Raw genomic sequence first — 10,415 nt, 5'->3', positions numbered from 1 at the left:
CTAACGCGTACCCTAACCCTAACCCCTACCCTAACCCTAACACGTACCCTAATCCTAACCCGTACCCTAAACCGAGCCCTAACCCTAACACTAACCCTAACCCTAACCCTAACCCATACCCTACGCCGTACCCGCACCCCTCCCCGAACCCGTACCCTAAGCCGTACCCTAAGCCTAACCCTAAGCCTAACCCTAACCCTAGGCTACCCTTGACTGCTTCTGCCTCCAATAGATTTCCTAAGCACTAGTGTTTTAAGGAACAGCTTAAAAAGACAATCCTAATGTGATTTCTTTATAATGGGTGTGTTCCTTATTTATCCTAGTGTCTAAACTCTTCTCCATGGCTGGACCCCCAAATAATATTCCTTTACGTGCTAAGGGGTATCTAGAGAGTGGGATAGGTTTACTAACTACCCTAGCCCTAACGCGTACCCTAACCCTAACCCCTACCCTAACCCTAACATGTACCCTAATCCTAACCCGTACCCTAAACCGAGCCCTAACCCTAAAACTAACCCTAAGCCTAACCCTAACCCATACGCTACGCCATACACGAACCCCTCCCCGAACCCGTACCCTAAGCCGTACCCTAAGCCTAACCCTAAGCCTAACCCTAACCCTAGGCTACCCTTGACTGCTTCTGCCTCCAATAGATTTCCTAAGCACTAGTGTTTTAAGGAACAGCTTAAAAAGAGAATCCTAATGTGATTTCTTTATAATGGGTGTGTTCCTTATTTATCCTAGTGTCTAAACTCTTCTCCATGGCTGGACCCCCAAATAATATTCTTTACGTGCTAAGGGGTCTCTAGAGAGTGGGATAGGTTTAATAACTACCCTCACCCTAACGCGTACCCTAACCCTAACCCCTACCCTAACCCTAACACGTACCCTAATCCTAACCCGTACCCTAAACCGAGCCCTAACCCTAACACTAACACTAACCCTAACCCTAACCCATACCCTACGCCGAACCCGCACCCCTCCCCGAACCCGAACCCTAAGCCGTACACTAAGCCTAACCCTAACCCTAGGCTACCCTTGACTGCTTCTGCCTCCAATAGATTTCCTAAGCACTAGTGTTTTAAGGAACAGCTTAAAAAGAGAATCCTAATGTGATTTCTTTATAATGGGTGTGTTCCTTATCTTATCCTAGTGTCTAAACTCTTCTCCATGGGTGGACCCCCAAATAATATTCCTTTACGTGCTAAGGGGTACCTAGAGAGTGGGATAGGTTTACTAACTACCCTAGCCCTAACGCGTACCCTAACCCTAACCCCTACCCTAACCCTAACACGTACCCTAATCCTAACCCGTACCCTAAACCGAGCCCTAACCCTAACACTAACCCTAACCCTAACCCTAACCCATACCCTACACCGTACCCGAACCCCTCCCCGAACCCGTACCCTAAGCCGTACCCTAACCCTAACCCTAAGCCTAACCCTATCCCTAGGCTACCCTTGACTGCTTCTGCCTCCAATAGATTTCCTAAGCACTAGTGTTTGAAGGAACAGCTTAAAAAGAGAATCCTAATGTGATTTCTTTATAATGGGTGTGTTCCTTATTTATCCTAGTGTCTAAACTCTTCTCCATGGCTGGACCGCCAAATAATATTCCTTTACGTGCTAAGGGGTATCTAGAGAGTGGGATAGGTTTAATAACTACCCTAACCCTAACGCGTACCCTAACCCTAACACCTAACCTAACCCTAACACGTACCCTAATCCTAACCCGTAACCTAAACCAAGCCCTAACCCTAACACTAACCCTAACCCTAACCCTAAACCATACCCTACGCCGTACCCGCACCCCTCCCCGAACCCGTACCCTAAGGTGTACCCTAAGCCTAACCCTAAGCCTAACCCTAACCCTAGGCTACCCTTGACTGCTTCTGCCTCCAGAAGATTTCCTAAGCACTAGTGTTTTAAGGAACAGCTTAAAAAGAGAATCCTAATGTGATTTCTTTATAATGGGTGTGTTCCTTATCTTATCCTAGTGTCTAGACTCTTCTCCATGGCTGGACCCCCAAATAATATTCCTTTACGTGCTAAGGGGTATCTAGAGAGTGGGATAGGTTTAATAACTACCCTAACTCTAACGCGTACCCTAACCCTAACCCCTACCCTAACCCTAACACGTACCCTAATCCGAACCCGTAACCTAAACCGAGCCAAAACCCTAACACTAACCCTAACCCTATCCCTAACCCATACCCTACGCCGTACCCGCACCCCTCCCCGAACCCATACCCTAAGCCGTACCCTAAGCCTATCCCTAAGCCTAACCCTAACCCTAGGCTACCCTTGACTGCTTCTGCCTCCAATAGATTTCCTAAGCACTAGTGTTTTAAGGAACAGCTTAAAAAGAGAATCCTAATGTGATTTCTTTATAATGGGTGTGTTCCTTATTTATCCTAGTGTCTAAACTCTTCTCCATGGCTGGACCCCCAAATAATATTCCTTTACGTGCTAAGGGGTATCTAGAGAGTGGGATAGGTTTAATAACTACCCTAACCCTAACGCGTACCCTAACCCTAACCCCTACCCTAACCCTATCACGTACCCTAATCCTAACCCATACCCTAAACCGAGCCCTAACCCTAACACTAACCCTAACCCTAACCCTAACACTAACCCATACCCTACGCCGTACCCGAACCCCTCCCCGAACCCGTACCCTAAGCCGTACCCTAACCCTAACCCTAAGCCTAACCCTAACCCTAGGCTACCCTTGACTGCTTCTGCCTCCAATAGATTTCCTAAGCACTAGTGTTTTAAGGAACAGCTTAAAAAGAGAATCCTAATGTGATTTCTTTATAATGGGTGTGTTCCTTATCTTATCCTAGTGTCTAGACTCTTCTCCATGGCTGGACCCCCAAATAATATTCCTTTACGTGCTAAGGGGTATCTAGAGAGTGGGATAGGTTTAATAACTACCCTAACTCTAACGCGTACCCTAACCCTAACCCCTACCCTAACCCTAACACGTACCCTAATCCGAACCCGTAACCTAAACCGAGCCAAAACCCTAACACTAACCCTAACCCTATCCCTAACCCATACCCTACGCAGTACCCGCACCCCTCCCCGAACCCATACCCTAAGCCGTACCCTAAGCCTATCCCTAAGCCTAACCCTAACCCTAGGCTACCCTTGACTGCTTCTGCCTCCAATAGATTTCCTAAGCACTAGTGTTTTAAGGAACAGCTTAAAAAGAGAATCCTAATGTGATTTCTTTATAATGGGTGTGTTCCTTATTTATCCTAGTGTCTAAACTCTTCTCCATGGCTGGACCCCCAAATAATATTCCTTTACGTGCTAAGGGGTATCTAGAGAGTGGGATAGGTTTACTAACTACCCTAGCCCTAACGCGTACCCTAACCCTAACCCCTACCCTAACCCTAACACGTACCCTAATCCTAACCCGTACCCTAAACCGAGCCCTAAACCTAAAACTAACCCTAAGCCTAACCCTAACCCATACCCTATGCCGTACCCGCACCCCTCCCCGAACCCGTACCCTAAGCCGTACCCTAAGCCTAACCCTAAGCCTAACCCTAACCCTAGGCTACCCTTGACTGCTTCTGCCTCCAATAGATTTCCTAAGCACTGGTGTTTTAAGGAACAGCTTAAAAAGAGAATCCTAATGTGATTTCTTTATAATGGGTGTGTTCCTTATTTATCCTAGTGTCTAAACTCTTCTCCATGGCTGGACCACCAAATAATATTCCTTTACGTGCTAAGGTGTATCTAGAGAGTTGGATAGGTTTAATAACTACCCTAGCCCTAATGCGTACCCTAACCCTAACCCCTACCCTAACCCTAACACGTACCCTAATCCTAACCCGTACCCTAAACCGAGCCCTAACCCTAACACTAACCCTAACCCTAACCCTAACCCATACCCTACGCCGTACCCGCACCCCTCCCCGAACCCGTACCCTAAGCCGTACCCTAAGCCTAACCCTAAGCCTAACCCTAACCCTAGGCTATCCTTGACTGCTTCTGCCTCCAATAGATTTCCTAAGCACTAGTGTTTTAAGGAACAGCTTAAAAAGAGAATCCTAATGTGATTTCTTTATAATGGGTGTGTTCCTTATCTTATCCTAGTGTCTAAACTCTTCTCCATGGGTGGACCCCCAAATAATATTCCTTTACGTGCTAAGGGGTACCTAGAGAGTGGGATAGGTTTACTAACTACCCTAGCCCTAACGCGTACCCTAACCCTAACCCCTACCCTAACCCTAACACGTACCCTAATCCTAACCCGTACCCTAAACCGAGCCCTAACCCTAACACTAACCCTAACCCTAACCCTAACCCATACCCTACGCCGTACCCGCACCCCTCCCCGAACCCGTACCCTAAGCCGTACCCTAAGCCTAACCCTAAGCCTAACCCTAACCCTAGGCTACCCTTGACTGCTTCTGCCTCCAATAGATTTCCTAAGCACTAGTGTTTTAAGGAACAGCTTAAAAAGACAATCCTAATGTGATTTCTTTATAATGGGTGTGTTCCTTATTTATCCTAGTGTCTAAACTCTTCTCCATGGCTGGACCCCCAAATAATATTCCTTTACGTGCTAAGGGGTATCTAGAGAGTGGGATAGGTTTACTAACTACCCTAGCCCTAACGCGTACCCTAACCCTAACCCCTACCCTAACCCTAACATGTACCCTAATCCTAACCCGTACCCTAAACCGAGCCCTAACCCTAAAACTAACCCTAAGCCTAACCCTAACCCATACGCTACGCCATACACGAACCCCTCCCCGAACCCGTACCCTAAGCCGTACCCTAAGCCTAACCCTAAGCCTAACCCTAACCCTAGGCTACCCTTGACTGCTTCTGCCTCCAATAGATTTCCTAAGCACTAGTGTTTTAAGGAACAGCTTAAAAAGAGAATCCTAATGTGATTTCTTTATAATGGGTGTGTTCCTTATTTATCCTAGTGTCTAAACTCTTCTCCATGGCTGGACCCCCAAATAATATTCTTTACGTGCTAAGGGGTCTCTAGAGAGTGGGATAGGTTTAATAACTACCCTCACCCTAACGCGTACCCTAACCCTAACCCCTACCCTAACCCTAACACGTACCCTAATCCTAACCCGTACCCTAAACCGAGCCCTAACCCTAACACTAACACTAACCCTAACCCTAACCCATACCCTACGCCGAACCCGCACCCCTCCCCGAACCCGAACCCTAAGCCGTACACTAAGCCTAACCCTAACCCTAGGCTACCCTTGACTGCTTCTGCCTCCAATAGATTTCCTAAGCACTAGTGTTTTAAGGAACAGCTTAAAAAGAGAATCCTAATGTGATTTCTTTATAATGGGTGTGTTCCTTATCTTATCCTAGTGTCTAAACTCTTCTCCATGGGTGGACCCCCAAATAATATTCCTTTACGTGCTAAGGGGTACCTAGAGAGTGGGATAGGTTTACTAACTACCCTAGCCCTAACGCGTACCCTAACCCTAACCCCTACCCTAACCCTAACACGTACCCTAATCCTAACCCGTACCCTAAACCGAGCCCTAACCCTAACACTAACCCTAACCCTAACCCTAACCCATACCCTACACCGTACCCGAACCCCTCCCCGAACCCGTACCCTAAGCCGTACCCTAACCCTAACCCTAAGCCTAACCCTATCCCTAGGCTACCCTTGACTGCTTCTGCCTCCAATAGATTTCCTAAGCACTAGTGTTTGAAGGAACAGCTTAAAAAGAGAATCCTAATGTGATTTCTTTATAATGGGTGTGTTCCTTATTTATCCTAGTGTCTAAACTCTTCTCCATGGCTGGACCCCCAAATAATATTCCTTTACGTGCTAAGGGGTATCTAGAGAGTGGGATAGGTTTAATAACTACCCTAACCCTAACGCGTACCCTAACCCTAACACCTAACCTAACCCTAACACGTACCCTAATCCTAACCCGTAACCTAAACCAAGCCCTAACCCTAACACTAACCCTAACCCTAACCCTAAACCATACCCTACGCCGTACCCGCACCCCTCCCCGAACCCGTACCCTAAGGTGTACCCTAAGCCTAACCCTAAGCCTAACCCTAACCCTAGGCTACCCTTGACTGCTTCTGCCTCCAGAAGATTTCCTAAGCACTAGTGTTTTAAGGAACAGCTTAAAAAGAGAATCCTAATGTGATTTCTTTATAATGGGTGTGTTCCTTATCTTATCCTAGTGTCTAGACTCTTCTCCATGGCTGGACCCCCAAATAATATTCCTTTACGTGCTAAGGGGTATCTAGAGAGTGGGATAGGTTTAATAACTACCCTAACTCTAACGCGTACCCTAACCCTAACCCCTACCCTAACCCTAACACGTACCCTAATCCGAACCCGTAACCTAAACCGAGCCAAAACCCTAACACTAACCCTAACCCTATCCCTAACCCATACCCTACGCCGTACCCGCACCCCTCCCCGAACCCATACCCTAAGCCGTACCCTAAGCCTATCCCTAAGCCTAACCCTAACCCTAGGCTACCCTTGACTGCTTCTGCCTCCAATAGATTTCCTAAGCACTAGTGTTTTAAGGAACAGCTTAAAAAGAGAATCCTAATGTGATTTCTTTATAATGGGTGTGTTCCTTATTTATCCTAGTGTCTAAACTCTTCTCCATGGCTGGACCCCCAAATAATATTCCTTTACGTGCTAAGGGGTATCTAGAGAGTGGGATAGGTTTAATAACTACCCTAACCCTAACGCGTACCCTAACCCTAACCCCTACCCTAACCCTATCACGTACCCTAATCCTAACCCATACCCTAAACCGAGCCCTAACCCTAACACTAACCCTAACCCTAACCCTAACACTAACCCATACCCTACGCCGTACCCGAACCCCTCCCCGAACCCGTACCCTAAGCCGTACCCTAACCCTAACCCTAAGCCTAACCCTAACCCTAGGCTACCCTTGACTGCTTCTGCCTCCAATAGATTTCCTAAGCACTAGTGTTTTAAGGAACAGCTTAAAAAGAGAATCCTAATGTGATTTCTTTATAATGGGTGTGTTCCTTATCTTATCCTAGTGTCTAGACTCTTCTCCATGGCTGGACCCCCAAATAATATTCCTTTACGTGCTAAGGGGTATCTAGAGAGTGGGATAGGTTTAATAACTACCCTAACTCTAACGCGTACCCTAACCCTAACCCCTACCCTAACCCTAACACGTACCCTAATCCGAACCCGTAACCTAAACCGAGCCAAAACCCTAACACTAACCCTAACCCTATCCCTAACCCATACCCTACGCAGTACCCGCACCCCTCCCCGAACCCATACCCTAAGCCGTACCCTAAGCCTATCCCTAAGCCTAACCCTAACCCTAGGCTACCCTTGACTGCTTCTGCCTCCAATAGATTTCCTAAGCACTAGTGTTTTAAGGAACAGCTTAAAAAGAGAATCCTAATGTGATTTCTTTATAATGGGTGTGTTCCTTATTTATCCTAGTGTCTAAACTCTTCTCCATGGCTGGACCCCCAAATAATATTCCTTTACGTGCTAAGGGGTATCTAGAGAGTGGGATAGGTTTAATAACTACCCTAACCCTAACGCGTACCCTAACCCTAACCCCTACCCTAACCCTATCACGTACCCTAATCCTAACCCATACCCTAAACCGAGCCCTAACCCTAACACTAACCCTAACCCTAACCCTAACACTAACCCATACCCTACGCCGTACCCGAACCCCTCCCCGAACCCGTACCCTAAGCCGTACCCTAACCCTAACCCTAAGCCTAACCCTAACCCTAGGCTACCCTTGACTGCTTCTGCCTCCAATAGATTTCCTAAGCACTAGTGTTTTAAGGAACAGCTTAAAAAGAGAATCCTAATGTGATTTCTTTATAATGGGTGTGTTCCTTATCTTATCCTAGTGTCTAAACTCTTCTCCATGGCTGGACCCCCATGTAATATTCCTTTACGTGCTAAGGGGTATCTAGAGAGTGGGATAGGTTTAATAACTACCCTAACCCTAATGCGTACCCTAACCCTAACCCCTACCCTAACCCTAACACGTACCCTAATCCTAACCCGTACCCTAAACCGAGCCCTAACCCTAACACTAACCCTAACCCTAACCCATACCCTACGCCGTACCCGCACCCCTCCCCGAACCCGTACCCTAAGCCGTACCCTAAGCCTAACCCTAAGCCTAACCCTAACCCTAGGCTACCCTTGACTGCTTCTGCCTCCAATAGATTTCCTAAGCACTAGTGTTTTAAGGAACAGCTTAAAAAGACAATCCTAATGTGATTTCTTTATAATGGGTGTGTTCCTTATCTTATCCTAGTGTCTCATCTCTTCTCCATGGCTGGACCCCCAAATAATATTCCTTTACGTGCTAAGGGGTATCTAGAGAGTGGGATAGGTTTAATAACTACCCTAACCCTAACGCGTACCCTAACCCTAACCCCTACCCTAACCCTAACACGTACCCTAATCCTAACCCGTACCCTAAACCGAGCCCTAACCCTAACACTAACCCTAACCCTAACCCTAACCCATACCCTACGCCGTACCCGAACCCCTCCCTGAACCCGTACCCTACGCCGTACCCTAACCCTAACCCTAAGCCTAACCCTATTCCTAGGCTACCCTTGACTGCTTCTGCCTCCAATAGAGTTCCTAAGCACTAGTGTTTGAAGGAACAGCTTAAAAAGAGAATCCTAATGTGATTTCTTTATAATGGGTGTGTTCCTTATTTATCCTAGTGTCTAAACTCTTCTCCATGGCTGGACCCCCAAATAATATTCCTTTACGTGCTAAGGGGTATCTAGAGAGTGGGATAGGTTTAATAACTACCCTAACCCTAATGCGTACCCTAACCCTAACCCCTACCCTAACCCTAACACGTACCCTAATCCTAACCCGTAACCTAAACCAAGCCCTAACTCTAACACTAACCCTAACCCTAACCCTAACCCATACCCTACGCCGTACCCTCACCCCTCCCCGAACCCGTACCCTAAGGCGTACCCTAAGCACAACCCTAAGCCTAACCCTAACCCTAGGCTACCCTTGACTGCTTCTGCCTCCAATTGATTTCCTAAGGAGTAGTGTTTTAAGGAACAGCTTAAAAAGAGAATCCTAATGTGATTTCTTTATAATGGGTGTGTTCCTTATCTTATCCTAGTGTCTAAACTCTTCTCCATGGGTGGACCCCCAAATAATATTCCTTTACGTGCTAAGGGGTACCTAGAGAGTGGGATAGGTTTACTAACTACCCTAGCCCTAACGCGTACCCTAACCCTAACCCCTACCCTAACCCTAACACGTACCCTAATCCTAACCCGTACCCTAAACCGAGCCCTAACCCTAACACTAACCCTAACCCTAACCCTAACCCATACCCTACGCCGTACCCGCACCCCTCCCCGAACCCGTACCCTAAGCCGTACCCTAAGCCTAACCCTAAGCCTAACCCTAACCCTAGGCTACCCTTGACTGCTTCTGCCTCCAATAGATTTCCTAAGCACTAGTGTTTTAAGGAACAGCTTAAAAAGACAATCCTAATGTGATTTCTTTATAATGGGTGTGTTCCTTATTTATCCTAGTGTCTAAACTCTTCTCCATGGCTGGACCACCAAATAATATTCCTTTACGTGCTAAGGGGTATCTAGAGAGTGGGATAGGTTTACTAACTACCCTAGCCCTAACGCGTACCCTAACCCTAACCCCTACCCTAACCCTAACATGTACCCTAATCCTAACCCGTACCCTAAACCGAGCCCTAACCCTAAAACTAACCCTAAGCCTAACCCTAACCCATACGCTACGCCATACACGAACCCCTCCCCGAACCCGTACCCTAAGCCGTACCCTAAGCCTAACCCTAAGCCTAACCCTAACCCTAGGCTACCCTTGACTGCTTCTGCCTCCAATAGATTTCCTAAGCACTAGTGTTTTAAGGAACAGCTTAAAAAGAGAATCCTAATGTGATTTCTTTATAATGGGTGTGTTCCTTATTTATCCTAGTGTCTAAACTCTTCTCCATGGCTGGACCCCCAAATAATATTCTTTACGTGCTAAGGGGTCTCTAGAGAGTGGGATAGGTTTAATAACTACCCTCACCCTAACGCGTACCCTAACCCTAACCCCTACCCTAACCCTAACACGTACCCTAATCCTAACCCGTACCCTAAACCGAGCCCTAACCCTAACACTAACACTAACCCTAACCCTAACCCATACCCTACGCCGAACCCGCACCCCTCCCCGAACCCGAACCCTAAGCCGTACACTAAGCCTAACCCTAACCCTAGGCTACCCTTGACTGCTTCTGCCTCCAATAGATTTCCTAAGCACTAGTGTTTTAAGGAACAGCTTAAAAAGAGAATCCTAATGTGATTTCTTTATAATGGGTGTGTTCCTTATCTTATCCTAGTGTC

This window comes from Balaenoptera borealis (genome assembly GCF_965194805.1).
Source record: "Balaenoptera borealis genome assembly, contig: HAP1_SCAFFOLD_73, whole genome shotgun sequence".
Classification (NCBI taxonomy): domain Eukaryota; kingdom Metazoa; phylum Chordata; class Mammalia; order Artiodactyla; family Balaenopteridae; genus Balaenoptera; species Balaenoptera borealis.
The sequence above is the reverse complement of the archived record's forward strand: the minus strand, read 5'-3'. Positions refer to the sequence as shown.